This window comes from Berghia stephanieae, chromosome 4, assembly GCF_034508935.2.
Source record: "Berghia stephanieae isolate SIO BIC M18660-M18661 chromosome 4, UCSD_Bste_1.3, whole genome shotgun sequence".
In the NCBI taxonomy this organism is placed as follows: Eukaryota; Metazoa; Mollusca; class Gastropoda; order Nudibranchia; family Aeolidiidae; genus Berghia; species Berghia stephanieae.
Window position 1 is genome coordinate 92898275 of NC_088363.1, and position 17500 is coordinate 92915774.

A 17500-nucleotide genomic window follows, 5' to 3' on the forward strand; every position below is an offset into this window, starting at 1 on the left:
TAACAACACTGATGCTTTCTCGACTATATTATTGCAATTCTCAACTATTTGGCATAACCTGTGATAAAATTTCAAAACTCCAGATAATTCAAAACAGTGCTGTAAGATTACGAACAAAATAAAAAAGACTAGCGCACTCTCTTCCTTTACTGTATGAACTTTATTGGCTCTGAGTTGAAGGTTTTAAATATAAAATTGCCATGTGTTTTAAATGTTTATCCCAAGTAGCCTCATCTTACCTCAGAAATTGTTTGAATACATACAGACCGTCCCACTCACTCCGTTCACAAATGGATACCACTAAACTCTATTTTGCTATACAATTGAAAACGTATGGAGAGAGATCATTTTATAATTCAGGCCCTAAAGTTTGGAATTCTCTCCCCAAAAATGTAAGAGATGCATCAAACATTACTATTTTTAAATCTAGATTGAAGCATCCTTTATTATATGTGAAATATCTTGCATAGAGCCTTTTATTGTATTGTACTACTTGGTTTTATTAATGTGTCAATTGTAAGTATGCGTGTTATAGAATTATTGTTACAAATGTATGATTTAGTGTAATAATGCCAATATAGAGTGCACAGAGCACAACATCGTCATAGTTATGTGCTGTCGAAATGCTCTTTTATTATTATTATTATTATTATTATTATTATTATTATTATTATTATTATTATTATTATTAGATATGAAGTCAAAGAATTGAGTTGTTTTATAATCTGTTACTACCTTTTGTTACAGATATGACGTCATCAAGCTCCAGGAATCGAGATTGGCCATATTGGGGCGGATGGCCATGCAGGGATGGTGAGGTCATGGAGGATGATTGTGGTATTCAGCTGAGTAATGGGATGGTTCATATTGGAGGGCCCCTTGGATTGTAATAGCAGTGATCAAGACGTTGGAGGAGTTGTTGGTGGCGAGGTGATGATGGGGATGTAGATGATGGAGCAACAATAGTGACATTGTTGGTGAGGATGGCATTGTTGGGTGACGGATGATGGAAATCATGATGGGAGGGTTGTGGTGGTGATGGGATGATGATGGGAGGTGATGATGATGGCAATGGTTGTGAAGGGAGGTGAGAGTGGTGGTGGTATTGGTGGGGTTGTAGTGATTGTGATGTAGAGATTGTGTTCGTCGAGGAAGGTGGTGGTGGGTGGAAGTTGTGGGGAGGATGAGGATGTTGGAGGTAGATTCAGTGATAAAGTGAAGGTGGTAGTGTGGTTCTGGACTTGGGTTTGAGTTGATTCCAACTGGTTGGGGCCGGGTGGTTACATTCGTGTTCTTTGTTGACAAGATGATTGTGGTTGGCATTCTCATGGATTTGAAACACAGATGAGTGTGCTTCTACCGGTGGGGGTGTATTTATTTGTGTTTCAGGTCCATACCCAAATGCAGTAGGCAGACTGAAGGCCTACAGGAAGCCTGAATGTGTTTGGGGCAGAATGTTGATTTACAATTGTCTTGAATACAGGGGATAGGGATGTGATTTGTTTGACACTTTCTGGATGGGTCACCCTGACCCTGGGTTTGGAACTGTGCCATTTACTGGATCTTTATTGCTTCTATCATTTTCGCCAAGCCATGGTTTTCACTTATTACCACTAACCTCACATCATGGTTTCTTCTATCACAACAAAATTATTATTATTATTATTATTGTTGTTGTTGTTTTAAACTTTAGCAATGGCATTGGCATGTGCCATTTTCACTGCAGTGAATTTAATTTAATTTTTTGTTTTCATCGACAGCTAACATGAAAGAATTCAGTTGACTGTACTGGTGTCCTGACAATCAATAAAGATGCTGGCTCAAGGGCTGTTCTGGCAAGGTGAGTTGAGGCCCTCCTGTGGCAAACTGATCAACCAGCAAACCATCATCTGGGCCAGCACAGCAGAGTGTCTGCATGTACTTTTTGACACTGATTAGTAATGTTTCCAAATCTCCAAAGCGCCTTTACATTTTTGATTAATGATCAATAAAGTAAATACTCATTCTTTTATATGAAAATGACAAATCATCATTTGAAATGAATTACTACTGAATTTATTAACTTAATAACAGAAAATTGCTTGTCGCCAAGAGTTGGTCTATGGATGTAAAACCAATGAAATTTCAACTGTGTTGGTGTGAATGATGACCATTTTATATATATTGGTCTTTCTTTGACAGATGCATTTTATGTCAATGATTTATAATGTATTTCCAAAAATTGCTAATGAAATGTCTCTTTTTTATTTTTATTTTTCCAACCAGAGCAAGATCAACTCTCTTTGTGGAACTATGATACTAAAAAAGCGGTGGCAAACAAGTGGTAGCAAGGCATATATCATATTTTACGATATCATATTTCGAGACTTTTTAATATATCTAGAAATCTCTTTATAATCTATTGTATACAGTAAATAATTAGTTTTTGTGATTACAATAATGAATTTATAAGATATAAATCATATTTAACCTCAAAATTATTTTATCTCTGAATACGGAAAAAATTCAATTTTACAGTATTTTTTTTTGGGGGGTATGCGTTAGCGAATCGAATATAAATGTTTTAGACTTAGATTCAATTATAAAATTTTCTTTTTTTCATGTCCTATAATGGTCATATTTTGAATGTTTGATGGATTATTTCTTTTACTTGTCTGCAAAATCAGTCTTAATGTCAAATTATAAAAAAAGTTTGCGCTTTCTCAAATTTCCGATTAATGTCATTTTCTGATTATCTAGCAATCCTATCTTAGTCATTTTCGTTTAGATCATCTTCAAATTTATTCAGAATCTTTTCTATGATGTGTTTTACATCATAATGGAAGTGTTTCGGGGTAAATAAGAATTTAGCAATTTAAAAAATTTTTACATTAATTTTTTTCTGTCGATACGCGGCAAATTTCCAGTCGAAATCAAATAAAAATTCTAAAAAAATTATTTTCCAGACTATTGATAAATTCTTCCATCAAGATATAGATAAATTTTATGTAAGAAACATTGTGTTTAAATTTGAAAGAAATTTATATGCTAGTTTTTGGTGCATTTATGTTTGAAATGTGAGGGTTTTACGTCTAATTTTAGCATATAATGCCCCTTTAAAAAAAATTTTTTTAAATTCTGATTTTTCTTGGGTGATTAACATCAAATTATATATCACATTATTAGTTTATGAGATTTAAGTGATGAATTTTATAAATTTAAAGCATATTTGACCGCTAGATTAATTTTTTGGTAAAAATTGGATATCATATATTATTATTATTATTATTATTATTATTATTATTATTTATTATTATTATTATTATTATTTATTATTATTATTATTATTATTATTATTATCATTATTATTATTATTGTTGTTGTTGTTTAAAACTTTAGCAATGGCATGTGCCATATTCACTGCAGTTAATTGAATTGAATTTTTTGTTTTCATCGACAGCTAACATGAAAGAATTCAGCTGACTGTACTGGTGTCCTGACAATCAATAAAGATGCTGGCTCAAGGGCTATTCTGGCAAGGTGAGTTGAGGCCCTCCTGTGGCAAACCGATCAACCAGCAAACCATCATCTGGGCCAGAACAGCAGAGTGTCTGCATGTACTTTTTGACACTGGTTAGTAATGTTTCCAAATCTCCATAGCGCCTTTACATTTTTTATTAATGATCAATAAAGTAAATACTCATTTTTCTCTATGAAAATGACAAAGCATCATTTGAAATGAATTACTACTGAATTTATTAACTTAATAACAGAAAATTGCTTGTTGCCAAGAGTTCTGTTCTGTGGATGTAAAACCAATGAAATTTCAACTGTGTTGGTGTGAATGATGACCATTTTATATATTGGTCTTTCTTTGACAGATGCATTTTATGTCAATGATTTATAATGTATTTCCAAAAATTGCTAATGAAATGTCTCTTTTTATTTTTATTTTTCCAACCAGAGCAAGATCAACTCTCTTTGTGGAACTACGGTACTAAAAAAGCGGTGGCAAACAAGTGGTAGCACGCCATATATCATATTTTACGATATCATATTTCGAGACTTTTAATATATCTAGAAATCTCTTTATAATCTATTGTATACAGTAAATAATTAGTTTTTGTGATTACAATAATGAATTTATAAGATATAAATCATATTTGACCTCAAAATTATTTTATCTCTGAATATGGAAAAAATTCATTTTTACAGTATATTTTTTTTTTTGGGGGGGGGGGGGGGGGGGGGTATGCGTTAAGCGAATCGATTATAAATGTTTTAGACTTAGATTAAATTATAAAATTTTCTTCTTTTCATGTCCTATAATGGTCATATTTTGAATGTTTGATGGATTATTTCTTTTACTTGTCTGCAAAATCAGTCTTAATGTCAAATTATAAAAAAAGTTTGCACTTTCTCAAATTTCCGATTTATGTCATTTTCTGATTATCTAGCAATCCTATCTTAGTCATTTTCGTTTAGATCATCTTCAAATTTATTCAGAATCTTTTCTATGATGTGTTTTACATCATAATGGAAGTGTTTCGGGGTAAATAAGAATTTAGCAATTTAAAAAATTTTTACATTAATTTTTTTCTGTCGATACGCGGCAAATTTCCAGTCGAAATCAAATAAAAATTCTAAAAAAAATTATTTTCCAGACTATTGATAAATTCTTCCATTATGATATAGCTAAATTTTATGTAAGATACATTGTGTTTAAATTTGAAAGAAATTTATCTGCTAGTTTTTGGTGCATCTATGTTTGAAATGTGAGGGTTTTACGTCTAATTTTAGCATACAATGCCCCTTACAAAAATTATTTTTTTAATTCTGATTTTTTTGGGGTGTTTAACATCAAATTATACACCACATTATTAGTTTTTGAGATTTAATTGATGAATTTTATAAATATAAAGCATATTGACGCTAAAATTTTGTAAATATCATAATTAATTATTTATTAAATATTGATATCATTATTATTATTATTATTAATTATTATTATTATTATTATTATTATTATTATTATTATTATTAATATTTATTATTACTATTATTTTTTTTTTTTAATTATTATTATTGTTGTTGTTGTTTTAAACTTTAGCAATGGCGTTGGCATGTGCCATTTTCACTGCAGTGAATTTAATTTAATTTTTTGTTTTCATCGACAGCTAACATGAAAGAATTCAGTTGACTGTACTGGTGTCCTGACAATCAATAAAGATGCTGGCTCAAGGGCTGTTCTGGCAAGGTGAGTTGAGGCCCTCCTGTGGCAAACTGATCAACCAGCAAACCATCATCTGGGCCAGAACAGCAGAGTGTCTGCATGTACTTTTTGACACTGGTTAGTAATGTTTCCAAATCTCCATAGCGCCTTTACATTTTTGATAAATGATCAATAAAGTAAATACTCATTTTTCTCTATGAAAATGACAAAGCATCATTTGAAATGAATTACTACTGAATTTATTAACTTAATAACAGAAAATTGCTTGTCGCCAAGAGTTCTGTTCTATGGATGTAAAATCAATGAAATTTCAACTGTGTTGGTGTGAATGATGACCATTTTATATATTTGGTCTTTCTTTGACAGATGCATTTTATGTCAATGATTTATAATGTATTTCCAAAATTTGCTAATGAAATGTCTCTTTTTTATTTTTATTTTTCCAACCAGAGCAAGATCAACTCTCTTTGTGGAACTGCGGTACTAAAAAAGCGGTGGCTAACAAGTGGTAGCGCCCATATATCATATTTTACGATATCATATTTCGAAATTTTTAATATATCTAGAAATCTCTTTATAATCTATTGTATACAGTAAATAATTAGTTTTTGTGATTACAATAATGAATTCATAAAATACAAATCATATTGACCTCAAAATTATTTTATCTCTGAATACGGAAAAAATTCAATTTTACAGTATTTTTATTTTAGGGGTATGCGTTAGCGAATCGATTATAAATGTTTTAGACTTAGATTAAATTATAAAATTTTCTTCTTTTCTTGTCCTATAATGGTCATATTTTGAAAGTTTGATGGATTATTTCTTGTACGTGTCTGAAAAATCAGTCTTAATGTCAAATTATAAAAAAAAGTTTGCGCTTTCTCAAATTTCCGATTTATGTCATTTTCCGATTGTCTAGCAATCCTATCTTAGTCATTATCCTTTAAATCATTTTCAAATTTATTCAGAATCTTTTCTATGATGTGTTTTACATCATGATGGAAGTGTTTCGGGGTAAATAAGAATTTAGCAATTTTATAAATTTTTACATTCATTTTTTTCTGTCGATACACGGCAAATTTCCAGTCGAAATCAAATAAAAATTCTAAAAAAATTATTTTCCAGACTATTGATAAATTCTTCCATCAAGATATAGATAAATTTTTTGTAAGAAACATTGTGTTTAAATTTGAAAGAAATTTATATGCTAGTTTTTGGTGCATCTATGTTTGAAATGTGAGGGTTTTACGTCTAATTTTAGCATACAATGCCCCTTTAAAAAAAAAAAAATTTTAATTCTGATTTTTTTTGGGTGTTTAACTTCAAATTATATATCACATTATTAGTTTATGAGATTTTATTGATGAATTTTATAAATATAAAGCATATTTGACCGCTAAATTAATTTTTTGGTAAAAATCGGATATCATATATTATTATTATTATTATTATTATTATTATTATTATATTATTATTATTATTATTATTATTATTATTATTATTATTATTATTATATTATTACTATTATTTTTATTTTTTTCATGATTATTATTATTGTTGTTGTTGTTTTAAACTTTAGCAATGGCATTGGCATGTGCCATTTTCACTGCAGTGATTTTAATTTAATTTTTTGTTTTCATCGACAGCTAACATGAAAGAATTCAGTTGACTGTACTGGTGTCCTGACAATCAATAAAGATGCTGGCTCAAGGGCTATTCTGGCAAGGTGTGTTGAGGCCCTCCTGTGGCAAACTGATCAACCAGCAAACCATCATCTGGGCCAGCACAGCAGAGTGTCTGCATGTACTTTTTGACACTGGTTAGTAATGTTTCCTAATCTCCATAGCGCCTTTACATTTTTGATTAATGATCAATAAAGTAAATACTCATTTTTCTATGTGAAAATGACAAAGCATCATTTGAAATGAATTACTACTGAATTTATTAACTTAATAACAGAAAATTGCTTGTTGCCAAGAGTTCTGTTCTGTGGATGTAAAACTAATGAAATTTCAACTGTGGTGGTGTGAATGATGACCATTTTATATATATTGGTCTTTCTTTGACAGATGCATTTTATGTCAATGATTTATAATGTATTTCCAAAAATTGCTAATGAAATGTCTCTTTTTTATTTTAATTTTTCCAACCAGAGCAAGATCAACTCTCTTTGTGGAACTATGATACTAAAAAAGCGGTGGCAAACAAGTGGTAGCACGCCATATATCATATTTTACGATATCATATTTCGAAACTTTTTAATATATCTAGAAATCTCTTTATAATCTATTGTATACAGTAAATAATTAGTTTTTGTGATTACAATAATGAATTCATAAGATACAAATCATATTTGACCTCAAAATTATTTTATCTCTGAATATGGAAAAAATTCAATTTTACAGTATTTTTATTTTAGGGGTATGCGTTAGCGAATCGATTATAAATGTTTGAGACTTAGATTAAATTATAAAATTTTCTTCTTTTCATGTCCTATAATGGTCATATTTTGAAATTTTGATGGATTATTTCTTTTACTTGTCTGCAAAATCAGTCTTAATGTCAAATTATAAAAAAAGTTTGCGCTTTCTCAAATTTCCGATTTATGTCGTTTTCTGATTATCTAGCAATCCTATCTTAGTCATTTTCGTTTAGATCATCTTCAAATTTATTCAGAATCTTTTCTATGATGTGTTTTACATCATGATGGAAGTGTTTGGGGGTAAATAAGAATTTAGCAATTTTATAAATTTTTACATTCATTTTTTTCTGTCGATACGCGGCAAATTTCCAGTCGAAATCAAATAAAAATTCTAAAAAAATTATTTTCCAGACTATTGATAAATTCTTCCATCAAGATATAGATAAATTTTATGTAAGAAACATTGTGTTTAAATTTGAAAGAAATTTATATGCTAGTTTTTAGTGCATCTATGTTTGAAATGTGAGGGTTTTACCTCTAATTTTAGCATACAATGCCCCTTAAAAAATTATTTTTTTTAATTCTGATTTTTTGGGGGTGTTTAACATCAAATTATACATCACATTATTAGTTTATGAGATTTTATTGATGAATTTTATAAATATAAAGAATATTTGACCGCTAAATTAATTTTTTTGTAAAAAACGGATATCATATATTATTATTATTATTATTATTATTATTATTATTATTATTATTATTATTATTATTATTATTATATTATTATTATTATTATTATTACTATTATTTTTATTTTTATTTTTTTTTTTTTAAATCTATTAATATTACTATTATTTTTATTTTTTATTATTATTATTATTATTATTATTATTATTATTATTATTATTATTATTATTATTATTATTATTATTATTATTATTATTATTATTATTATTATTATTATTATTGTTGTTGTTGTTGTTGTTGTTGTTTAAAACTTTAGCAATGGCATGTGCCATATTCACTGCAGTGAATTTAATTTAATTTTTTGTTTTCATCGACAGCTAACATGAAAGAATTCAGTTGACTGTACTGGTGTCCTGACAATCCATAAAGATGCTGGCTCAAGGGCTACTCTGGCAAGGTGAGTTGAGGCCCTCCTGTGGCAAACCGATCAACCAGCAAACCATTATCTGGGCCAGCACAGCAGAGTGTCTGCATGTATTTTTTTGACACTGGTTAGTAATGTTTTTTGATTTTGATAGATGCCTGCTGGGTGTAGTATAATGTTTGCATGAGTCTGAGGTCTTTCTCATCAGCGCCAATGGAGTGCAGTTGTTTTAGTATTTCTTCGTGGCGTACTCTATCAAAAGCTTTTTTGTAGTCGACAAAACAGAGGTATAGTGGGGTCTGAACCTGTATAGCTCTTTCACTTAAAACACGGAGGAGGTATATTGCGTTCCTTGTCCCTCTGTCAGGTTGGAATCCATATTGTTCTTCTGCGATTTCGGGGTTAATCTTATTCCTTAGCCTGTTGATAATTATACGCAACAGTATTTTGTTGATGTGGCTTATTAAACTTATAGTTCTAAAATTTTCGCATCTGACTGCACCTGCTTTCTTTGGTATTGCTATGAAAATAGAGTTACAGAGATCTTCTGGAATTTTCCCAGTATTGTATATATTGTTGAATAATATGTGAAGTTCATCAATTGCTAGATCTCCTAGGCTTTTTAATACCTCTACAGATATTTCATCAGGGCCTGTTGCTTTACCATCCCTCATTCGTTCCATGGCATGTTCAATTTCACTTTTGGTGATGTTTGGTCCGCTTAATGGTTCTTTGAATTTCAGTGGTGGTTCATTTCTATTTGGATCATTGTACAGTTCGCCTATGTATTCTACCCATCGGCTTTCTATATGTTGTTCTTCAAATAGCAGTTCCCCTTGTTTGTTTTGGATACAACTTCCTGCTGCTTTGCTTTTCCTTTTCCCTGATAGTTCTTTTATTCTTTGGTGAGCTTGTTGGGGGTTGGGTTTGTATTCTCTTTCGATTTCGCAGCATTTCCAGTCTAGATAGTTCTCGTGTGCCTCGATGCATTTGGATTTAATGTGGTTGTTCAATGTTTGGTATTCTGCAGACCCTCTGTTGCATTTTCGTCTTTCTTCAAATAGGTTTAGAATTTCATTTGTCATCCATTCCTTTTTGCTGTTTATTTGAGCTATTGGTAAATGCTTTTCTGCAGTTGCTTTGACACACTTTTGGAATATATCAAATTGTTTTTCACATTTTTCATTATCAGGTTCACTTTGGCTTTGTATCATGAGTGCATTTTCAAATTCTTCTCTCATTTTTGTTTGTATGCCATTGTCTTTGCATAACCTGTAATCCTCTTTATTCTACCAGCTGTTCTCTGAATAGCTTTAAACTTTATCCTTATTGTACAAACAACTGGGACATGGTCACTGTCTACACCCAGCAGGCATCTATCAAAATCGGAAACTCTACAGGAAATTCCATTCCTATTAAGAAAGGAGTCCGTCAAGGGTGTGTTGCCTCACCAGATCTGTTTAATCTATACCAAGAAACAATCATGAGGGGCATAAATAATATGGAGGGAATAAAAGTGGGAGGTCACAACATAAATAATATAAGATACGCAGACGATACGGTACTCATTGCAACATCAGAAATCCAACTTCAAAAGATTGTTGACAAAGTGGTAGTAGATAGTGAAGCCAAGGGAATGGAAGTGAATATCACCAAAACGGAATGCATGGTAATACAGAAAAACCCCGAAAACAACAACACCTGCAATATAACGATTCACGGCGAGCAACTTACCAACGTAGAAAGTTTTAAATACCTAGGTTCAATAGTGACAACAGATGGAAGATGTAACCGAGACATACGAGCAAGAATAACTCAAGCCAAACAGGCCTTCATGGACCTGGGAAACATTTTGAAAAACAAACAGATGTCGTTCGGGATTAGATTCCGAGTCTTGAAGTGCTACGTGTGGCCAATCTTGTTATACGGATGCGAAAGCTGGACTACAAATGCAGAAACACAAAAGAACATTGAAGCTTTTGAAATGTGGTGCTTGAGAAGGATGCAGAGAATATCGTATACTGCACACAAAACGAACGAAGAAGTGCTAAAACAAACATACCAACAAAGGAAACTAATGCCCTTAATAGTGGATCGACAACTATCCTTTTTCGGACACATAGTAAGGAAAGATAAGAATGAATACCTGGCAAGTTGTGGAAAAATACCTGGTAAACGCGCCCGGGGGAGACAAAGAAAAACACTCATAGACCAACTGAAGGGCTTCACCAGCCTAACAATCCAAGAGCTGTTTGAAAAGGCAAGAGACAGGGAGGAATGGAGAGAGATAATTCATGCAGTATCCGAAGCCTGGACCAGGCATGGAACCTAGAAGAAGAAGAAGTAATGTTTCCAAATCTCCATAGCGCCTTTACATTTTTGATTAATGATCAATAAAGTAAATACTCATTTTTCTATATGAAAATGACAAAGCATCATTTGAAATGAATTACTACTGAATTTATTAACTGAATAACAGAAAATTGCTTGTCGACAAGAGTTCTGTTTCGTGAATGTAAAACCAATGAAATTTCAAGTGTGTTGGTGTGAATGATGACCATTTTATTTATTGGTCTTTCTTTGCCAGATGCATTTTATGTCAATGATTTATAATGTATTTCCAAAAATTGCTAATGAAATGTCTCTTTTTTATTATTATTTTTCCAACCAGAGCAAGATCAACTCTCTTTGTGGGACTGCGGTACTAAAAAAGCGGTGGCTAACAAGTGGTAGCGCGCCATATATCATATTTTACGATATCATATTTCGAGACTTTTTAATATATCTAGAAATCTCTTTATAATCTATTGTATATAGTAAATAATTAGTTTTTGTGATTACAATAATGAATTCATAAGATACAAATCATATTTGACCTCAAAATTATTTTATCTCTGAATACGGAAAAAATTCAATTTTACAGTATTTTTATTTTAGGGGTATGCGTTAGCGAATCGATTATAAATGTTTGAGACTTAGATTAAATTATAAAATTTTTCTTGTTTTCTTGTCCTATAATGGTCATATTTTGAAAGTGTGATGGATTATTTCTTTTACTTGTCTGCAAAATCAGTCTTAATGTCAAATTATAAAAAAAGTTTGCGCTTTCTCAAATTTCCGATTTATGCCATTTTCTGATTTTCAAACAATCCTATCTTAGTCATTTTCCTTTAGATCATCTTCAAATTTATTCAGAATCTTTTCTTTGATGTGTTTTACATCATGATGGAAGTGTTTGGTGGTAAATAAGAATTTAGCAATTTTATAGATTTTTAAATTCATTTTTTTCTGTCGATACGCGCCAAATTTTCAGTCAAAATCAAATAAAAATTCTAAAAAATTTTTTTTCCAGACTATTGATAAATTCTTCCATCAAGATATAGCTAAATTTTATGTAAGAAACATTGTGTTTAAATTTGAAAGAAATGTATATGCTAGTTTTTGGTGCCTCTATGTTTGAAATTTTAGGGTTTTACGTCTAATTTTAGCCTATAATGCCCCTTAAAAAAAAAATAATTTTAATTCTGAGTTTGTTTTTTTTTGGTGTTTAACATCAAATTATACATCACTTTATTAGTTTATGAGATTTAATTGATGAATTTTATAAATATAAAGCATATTTGACCGCTAAATTAATTTTTTGGTAAAAATCGGATATCATATATTATTATTATTATTATTATTATTATTATTATTATTATTATTATTATTATTATTATTATTATTATTATTATTATTATTATTATTATTATTATTATTGTTGTTGTTGTTTAAAACTTTAGCAATGGCATGTGCCATATTCACTGCAGTTAATTGAATTTAATTTTTTGTTTTCATTGACAGCTAACATGAAAGAATTCAGTTGACTGTACTAGTGTCCTGACAATCAATAAAGATGCTGGCTCAAGGGCTATTCTGGCAAGGTGAGTTGAGGCCCTCCGTGGCAAACCAATCAACCAGCAAACCATCATCTGGGCCAGCACAGCAGAGTGTCTGCATGTATTTTTTGACACTGGTTAGTAATGTTTCCAAATCTCCATAGCGCCTTTACATTTTTGATAAATGATCAATAAAGTAAATACTCATTTTTCTCTATGAAAATGACAAAGCATCATTTGAAATGAATTACTACTGAATTTATTAACTTAATAACAGAAAATTGCTTGTTGCCAAGAGTTCTGTTCTATGGATGTAAAACCAATGAAATTTCAACTGTGTTGGTGTGAATGATGACCATTTTATTTATTGGTCTTTCTTTGACAGATGCATTTTATGTCAATGATTTATAATGTATTTCCAAAAATTGCTAATGAAATGTCTCTTTTTTATTTTTATTTTTCCAACCAGAGCAAGATCAACTCTTTTATGGAACTATGATACTAAAAAAGCAGTGGAAAACAAGTGGTAGCACGCCATATATCATATTTTACGATATCATATTTCGAGACTTTTTAATATATCTAGAAATCTTTTTATAATCTATTGTATACAGTAAATAATTAGTTTTTGTGATTACAATAATGAATTTATAAGATACAAATCATATTTGACCTCAAAATTATTTTATCTCAGAATACGGAAAAAATTCATTTTTACAGTATTTTTTTTTGGGGGGTATGCGTTAGCGAATCGATTATAAATGTTTTAGACTTAGATTAAATTATAAAATTTTCTTCTTTTCATGTGCTATAATGGTCATATTTTGAATGTTTGATGGATTATTTCTTTTACTTGTCTGCAAAATCAGTCTCAATGTCAAATTATAAAAAAAGTTTGCGCTTTCTCAAATTTCCGATTTATGTCATTTTCTGATTATCTAGCAATCCTATCTTAGTCATTTTCGTTTAGATCATCTTCAAATTTATTCAGAATCTTTTCTATGATGTGTTTTACATCATGATGGAAGTGTTTGGGGGTAATTAAGAATTTAGCAATTTTTTAAATTTTTACATTCATTTTTTCCTGTCGATACGCGGCAAATTTCCTGTCGAAATCAAAAAAAAATTCTAAAAAATTATTTTCCAGACTATTGATAAATTCTTCCATCAAGATATAGCTAAATTTTATGTAAGAAACATTGTGTTTAAATTTGAAAGAAATTTATATGCTAGTTTTTGGTGCATCTGTGTTTGAAATGTGAGGGTTTTACGTCTAATTTTAGCATACAATACCCTTAAAAAAATTTTGTTTTTTATTCTGATTTTTTTTTTTGGGTGTTTAACATCAAGTTATATATCACATTATTAGTTTATGAGATTTAATTGATGAATTTTATAGATACAAAGCATATTTGACTGCTAAATTAATTTTTTGGTAAAAATCGGATATCATATATTATTATTATTATTATTATTATTATTATTATTATTATTATTATTATTATTATTATTATTATTATTATTTTTTTTTTTTTTTTATTTTTTTTTTTTTTTTTTTTTTTTTTTTTTTTTTTAAATATATTAATATTACTATTTTTTATTATTATTATTATTATTATTATTATTATTATTATTATTATTATTATTATTATTATTATTATTATATTATTATTATTATTGTTATTATTATTGTTATTATAATTGTTGTTGTTGTTGTTTAAAACTTTAGCAATGGCATTGGCATGTGCCATATTCACTGCAGTGAATTTAATTTAATTTTTTGTTTTAATCGACAGCTAACATGAAAGAATTCAGTTGACTGTTCTGGTGTCCTGACAATCAATAAAGATGCTGGCTCAGGGGCTACTCTGGCAAGGTGAGTTGAGGCCCTCCTGTGGCAAACTGATCAACCAGCAAACCATCATCTGGGCCAGCACAGCAGAGTGTCTGCATGTATTTTTTTGACACTGATTAGTAATGTTTCCAAATCTCCATAGCGCCTTTACATTTTTGATTAATGATCAATAAAGTAAATACTCATTTTTCTATGTGAAAATGACAAAGCATCATTTGAAATGAATTACTACTGAATATATTAACATAATAACAGAAAATTGCTTGTCGCCAAGAGTTCTGTTCTGTGGATGTAAAACCAATGAAATTTCAACTGTGTTGGTGTGAATGATGACCATTTTATATATATTGGTCTTTCTTTGACAGATGCATTTTATGTCAATGATTTATAATGTATTTCCAAAAATTGCTAATGAAATGTCTCTTTTTTATTATTATTTTTCCAACCAGAGCAAGATCAACTCTCTTTGTGGGACTGCGGTACTAAAAAAGCGGTGGCTAACAAGTGGTAGCGCGCCATATATCATATTTTACGATATCATATTTCGAGACTTTTTAATATATCTAGAAATCTCTTTATAATCTATTGTATACAGTAAATAATTAGTTTTTGTGATTACAATAATGAATTCATAAGATAAAATCATATTTGACCTCAAAATTATTTTATCTCTGAATACGGAATAATTCATTTTACAGTATTTTTATTTTAGGTATGCGTTAGCGAATCGATTATAAATGTTTTAGACTTAGATTAAATTATAAAATTTTTCTTCTTTTTGTCTATAATGGTCATATTTTGAAAGTTTGATGGATTTTTCTTTATTGTCTGCAAAGTCAGTCTTAATGTCAAATATAAAAAAGTTTCGCTTTCTCAATTTCGATTTATTCATTTTCTGAGTTATCTACAATCCTATCTAGTCATTCGTTTAGATCATCTTCAATTTATTCAGAATCTTTTCTATGATGTGTTTTACATCTGATGAATGTTTGGGTAAATAGATTTAGCAATTTTATAATTTTTACATCTAATTTTTTTCTGTCGATAGCGGCAAATTTCGTCGAAATCAATAAAAATTTAAAAATTATTTTCATATTGATAAATTTTCCATCATAGATTATTGATTAAATTTATGTATGAAAATATTGTTTTAATTTGAAAGAAATTTATTGCTAGTTTTTGGTGCATCTATGTTTAATGTAGTTTTAGTTAATTTTAGCATACAATGCCTTTAAAAAATTTTTTTAATTCTGATTTTTTTTTTTTAAATCAATTATTATTACATTATTAGTTTATTATTTTATTATATTTTTAATATAAGTATTGACGTATTATTTTTTTAAAAGTATTATATTATTATTATTATTATTATTATTATTATTATATTATTATTATTATTATTATTATTATTATTATTATTATTATATATTATTGTTGTTGTTGTTTAAAACTTTAGCAATGGCATGTGCCATATTCACTGCAGTGAATTGAATTTAATTTTTTGTTTTCATCGACAGCTAACATGAAAGAATTCAGTTGACTGTACTGTGTCCTGACAATCAATAAAGATGCTGGCTCAAGGGCTATTCTGGCAAGGTGAGTTGAGGCCCTCCTGTGGCAAACGATCAACCAGCAAACCATCATCTGGGCCAGCACAGCAGAGTGTCTGCATGTATTTTTTGACACTGATTAGTAATGTTTCCAAATCTCCATAGCGCCTTTACATTTTTGATTAATGATCAATAAAGTAAATACTCATTTTTCTATTGAAAATGACAAAGCATCATTTGAAATGAATTACTACTGAATTTATTAACATAATAACAGAAAATTGCTTGTGCCAAGAGTTCTGTTCTGTGGATGTAAAACAATGAAATTTCAACTGTGTTGGTGTGAATGATGACCATTTTATATTATTGGTCTTTCTTTGACAGATGCATTTTATGTCAATGATTTATAATGTATTTCCAAAAATTGCTAATGAAATGTCTCTTTTTTATTTTATTTTTCCAACCAGAGCAAGATCAACTCTCTTTGTGGGACTGCGGTACTAAAAAAGCGGTGGCTAACAAGTGGTAGCGCGCCATATATCATATTTTACGATATCATATTTCGAGACTTTTTAATATATCTAGAAATCTCTTTATAATCTATTGTATACAGTAAATAATTAGTTTTTGTGATTACAATAATGAATTCATAAGATAAAATCATATTTGACCTCAAAATTATTTTATCTCTGAATACGGAAAAAAAATCAATTTTACAGTATTTTTTTTAGGGGTATGCGTTAGCGAATCGATTATAAATGTTTTAGACTTAGATTAAATTATAAAATTTTCTTCTTTTCTTCCTATAATGGTCATATTTTGAAAGTTTGATGGATTATTTCTTTACTTGTCTGCAAAGTCAGTCTTAATGTCAAATTATAAAAAAAGTTTGCGCTTTCTCAAATTTCCGATTTATGTCATTTTCTGATTATCTAGCAATCCTATCTTAGTCATTTTCGTTTAGATCATCTTCAAATTTATTCAGAATCTTTTCTATGATGTGTTTTACATCATGATGGAAGTGTTTGGGGGTAAATAAGAATTTAGCAATTTTATAAATTTTTACATTCATTTTTTTCTGTCGATACGCGGCAAATTTCCAGTCGAAATCAAATAAAAATTCTAAAAAATTATTTTCCAGACTATTGATAAATTCTTCCATCAAGATATTGATAAATTTTATGTAAGAAACATGTGTTTAAATTTGAAAGAAATTTATATGCTAGTTTTTGGTGCACTATGTTTGAAATGTGAGGGTTTTACATCTAATTTTAGCATACAATGCCACTTTAAAAAAAAATTTTTAATTCTGATTTTTTTTGGGTGTTTAACATCAAATTATGTATCACATTATTAGTTTATGAGATTTTATTGATGAATTTTATAAATATAAAGCATATTTGACCGCTAAATTAATTTTTTGGTAAAAACGGATATCATATATTATTATTATTATTATATTATTATTA

The 17500-nt window shown here is 29.2% G+C and overlaps 4 long non-coding RNA genes across 4 annotated transcripts in view; all 4 read left to right on the forward strand.

Annotated features, from left to right (window-relative positions):
* Positions 1 to 2458, forward strand: part of LOC144972123 (uncharacterized) — a 4368-nt gene extending 1910 nt beyond the window's left edge. Inside the window, exons 2-4 of the long non-coding RNA XR_013645278.1 lie at positions 748 to 977; positions 1761 to 1840; positions 2266 to 2458. This is a non-coding gene — a long non-coding RNA (uncharacterized LOC144972123). The remainder of the gene's footprint in view (positions 1 to 747; positions 978 to 1760; positions 1841 to 2265) is intronic.
* Positions 2459 to 3445: 987 nt separating this feature from the next.
* LOC144972124 (uncharacterized) lies at positions 3446 to 4005 on the forward strand. Its single transcript, XR_013645279.1, has 2 exons — positions 3446 to 3612; positions 3944 to 4005. It is a non-coding gene; the product is annotated as an uncharacterized LOC144972124 (long non-coding RNA).
* Positions 4006 to 5112: 1107 nt separating this feature from the next.
* LOC144972125 (uncharacterized) lies at positions 5113 to 7626 on the forward strand. Its single transcript, XR_013645280.1, has 4 exons — positions 5113 to 5329; positions 5663 to 5720; positions 6862 to 7034; positions 7369 to 7626. It is a non-coding gene; the product is annotated as an uncharacterized LOC144972125 (long non-coding RNA).
* An 8870-nt stretch (positions 7627 to 16496) lies between these two features.
* The window catches only part of LOC144971892 (uncharacterized), a 1711-nt gene continuing 707 nt past the window's right edge, over positions 16497 to 17500 (forward strand). Inside the window, exon 1 of the long non-coding RNA XR_013645188.1 lies at positions 16497 to 16556. This is a non-coding gene — a long non-coding RNA (uncharacterized LOC144971892). The remainder of the gene's footprint in view (positions 16557 to 17500) is intronic.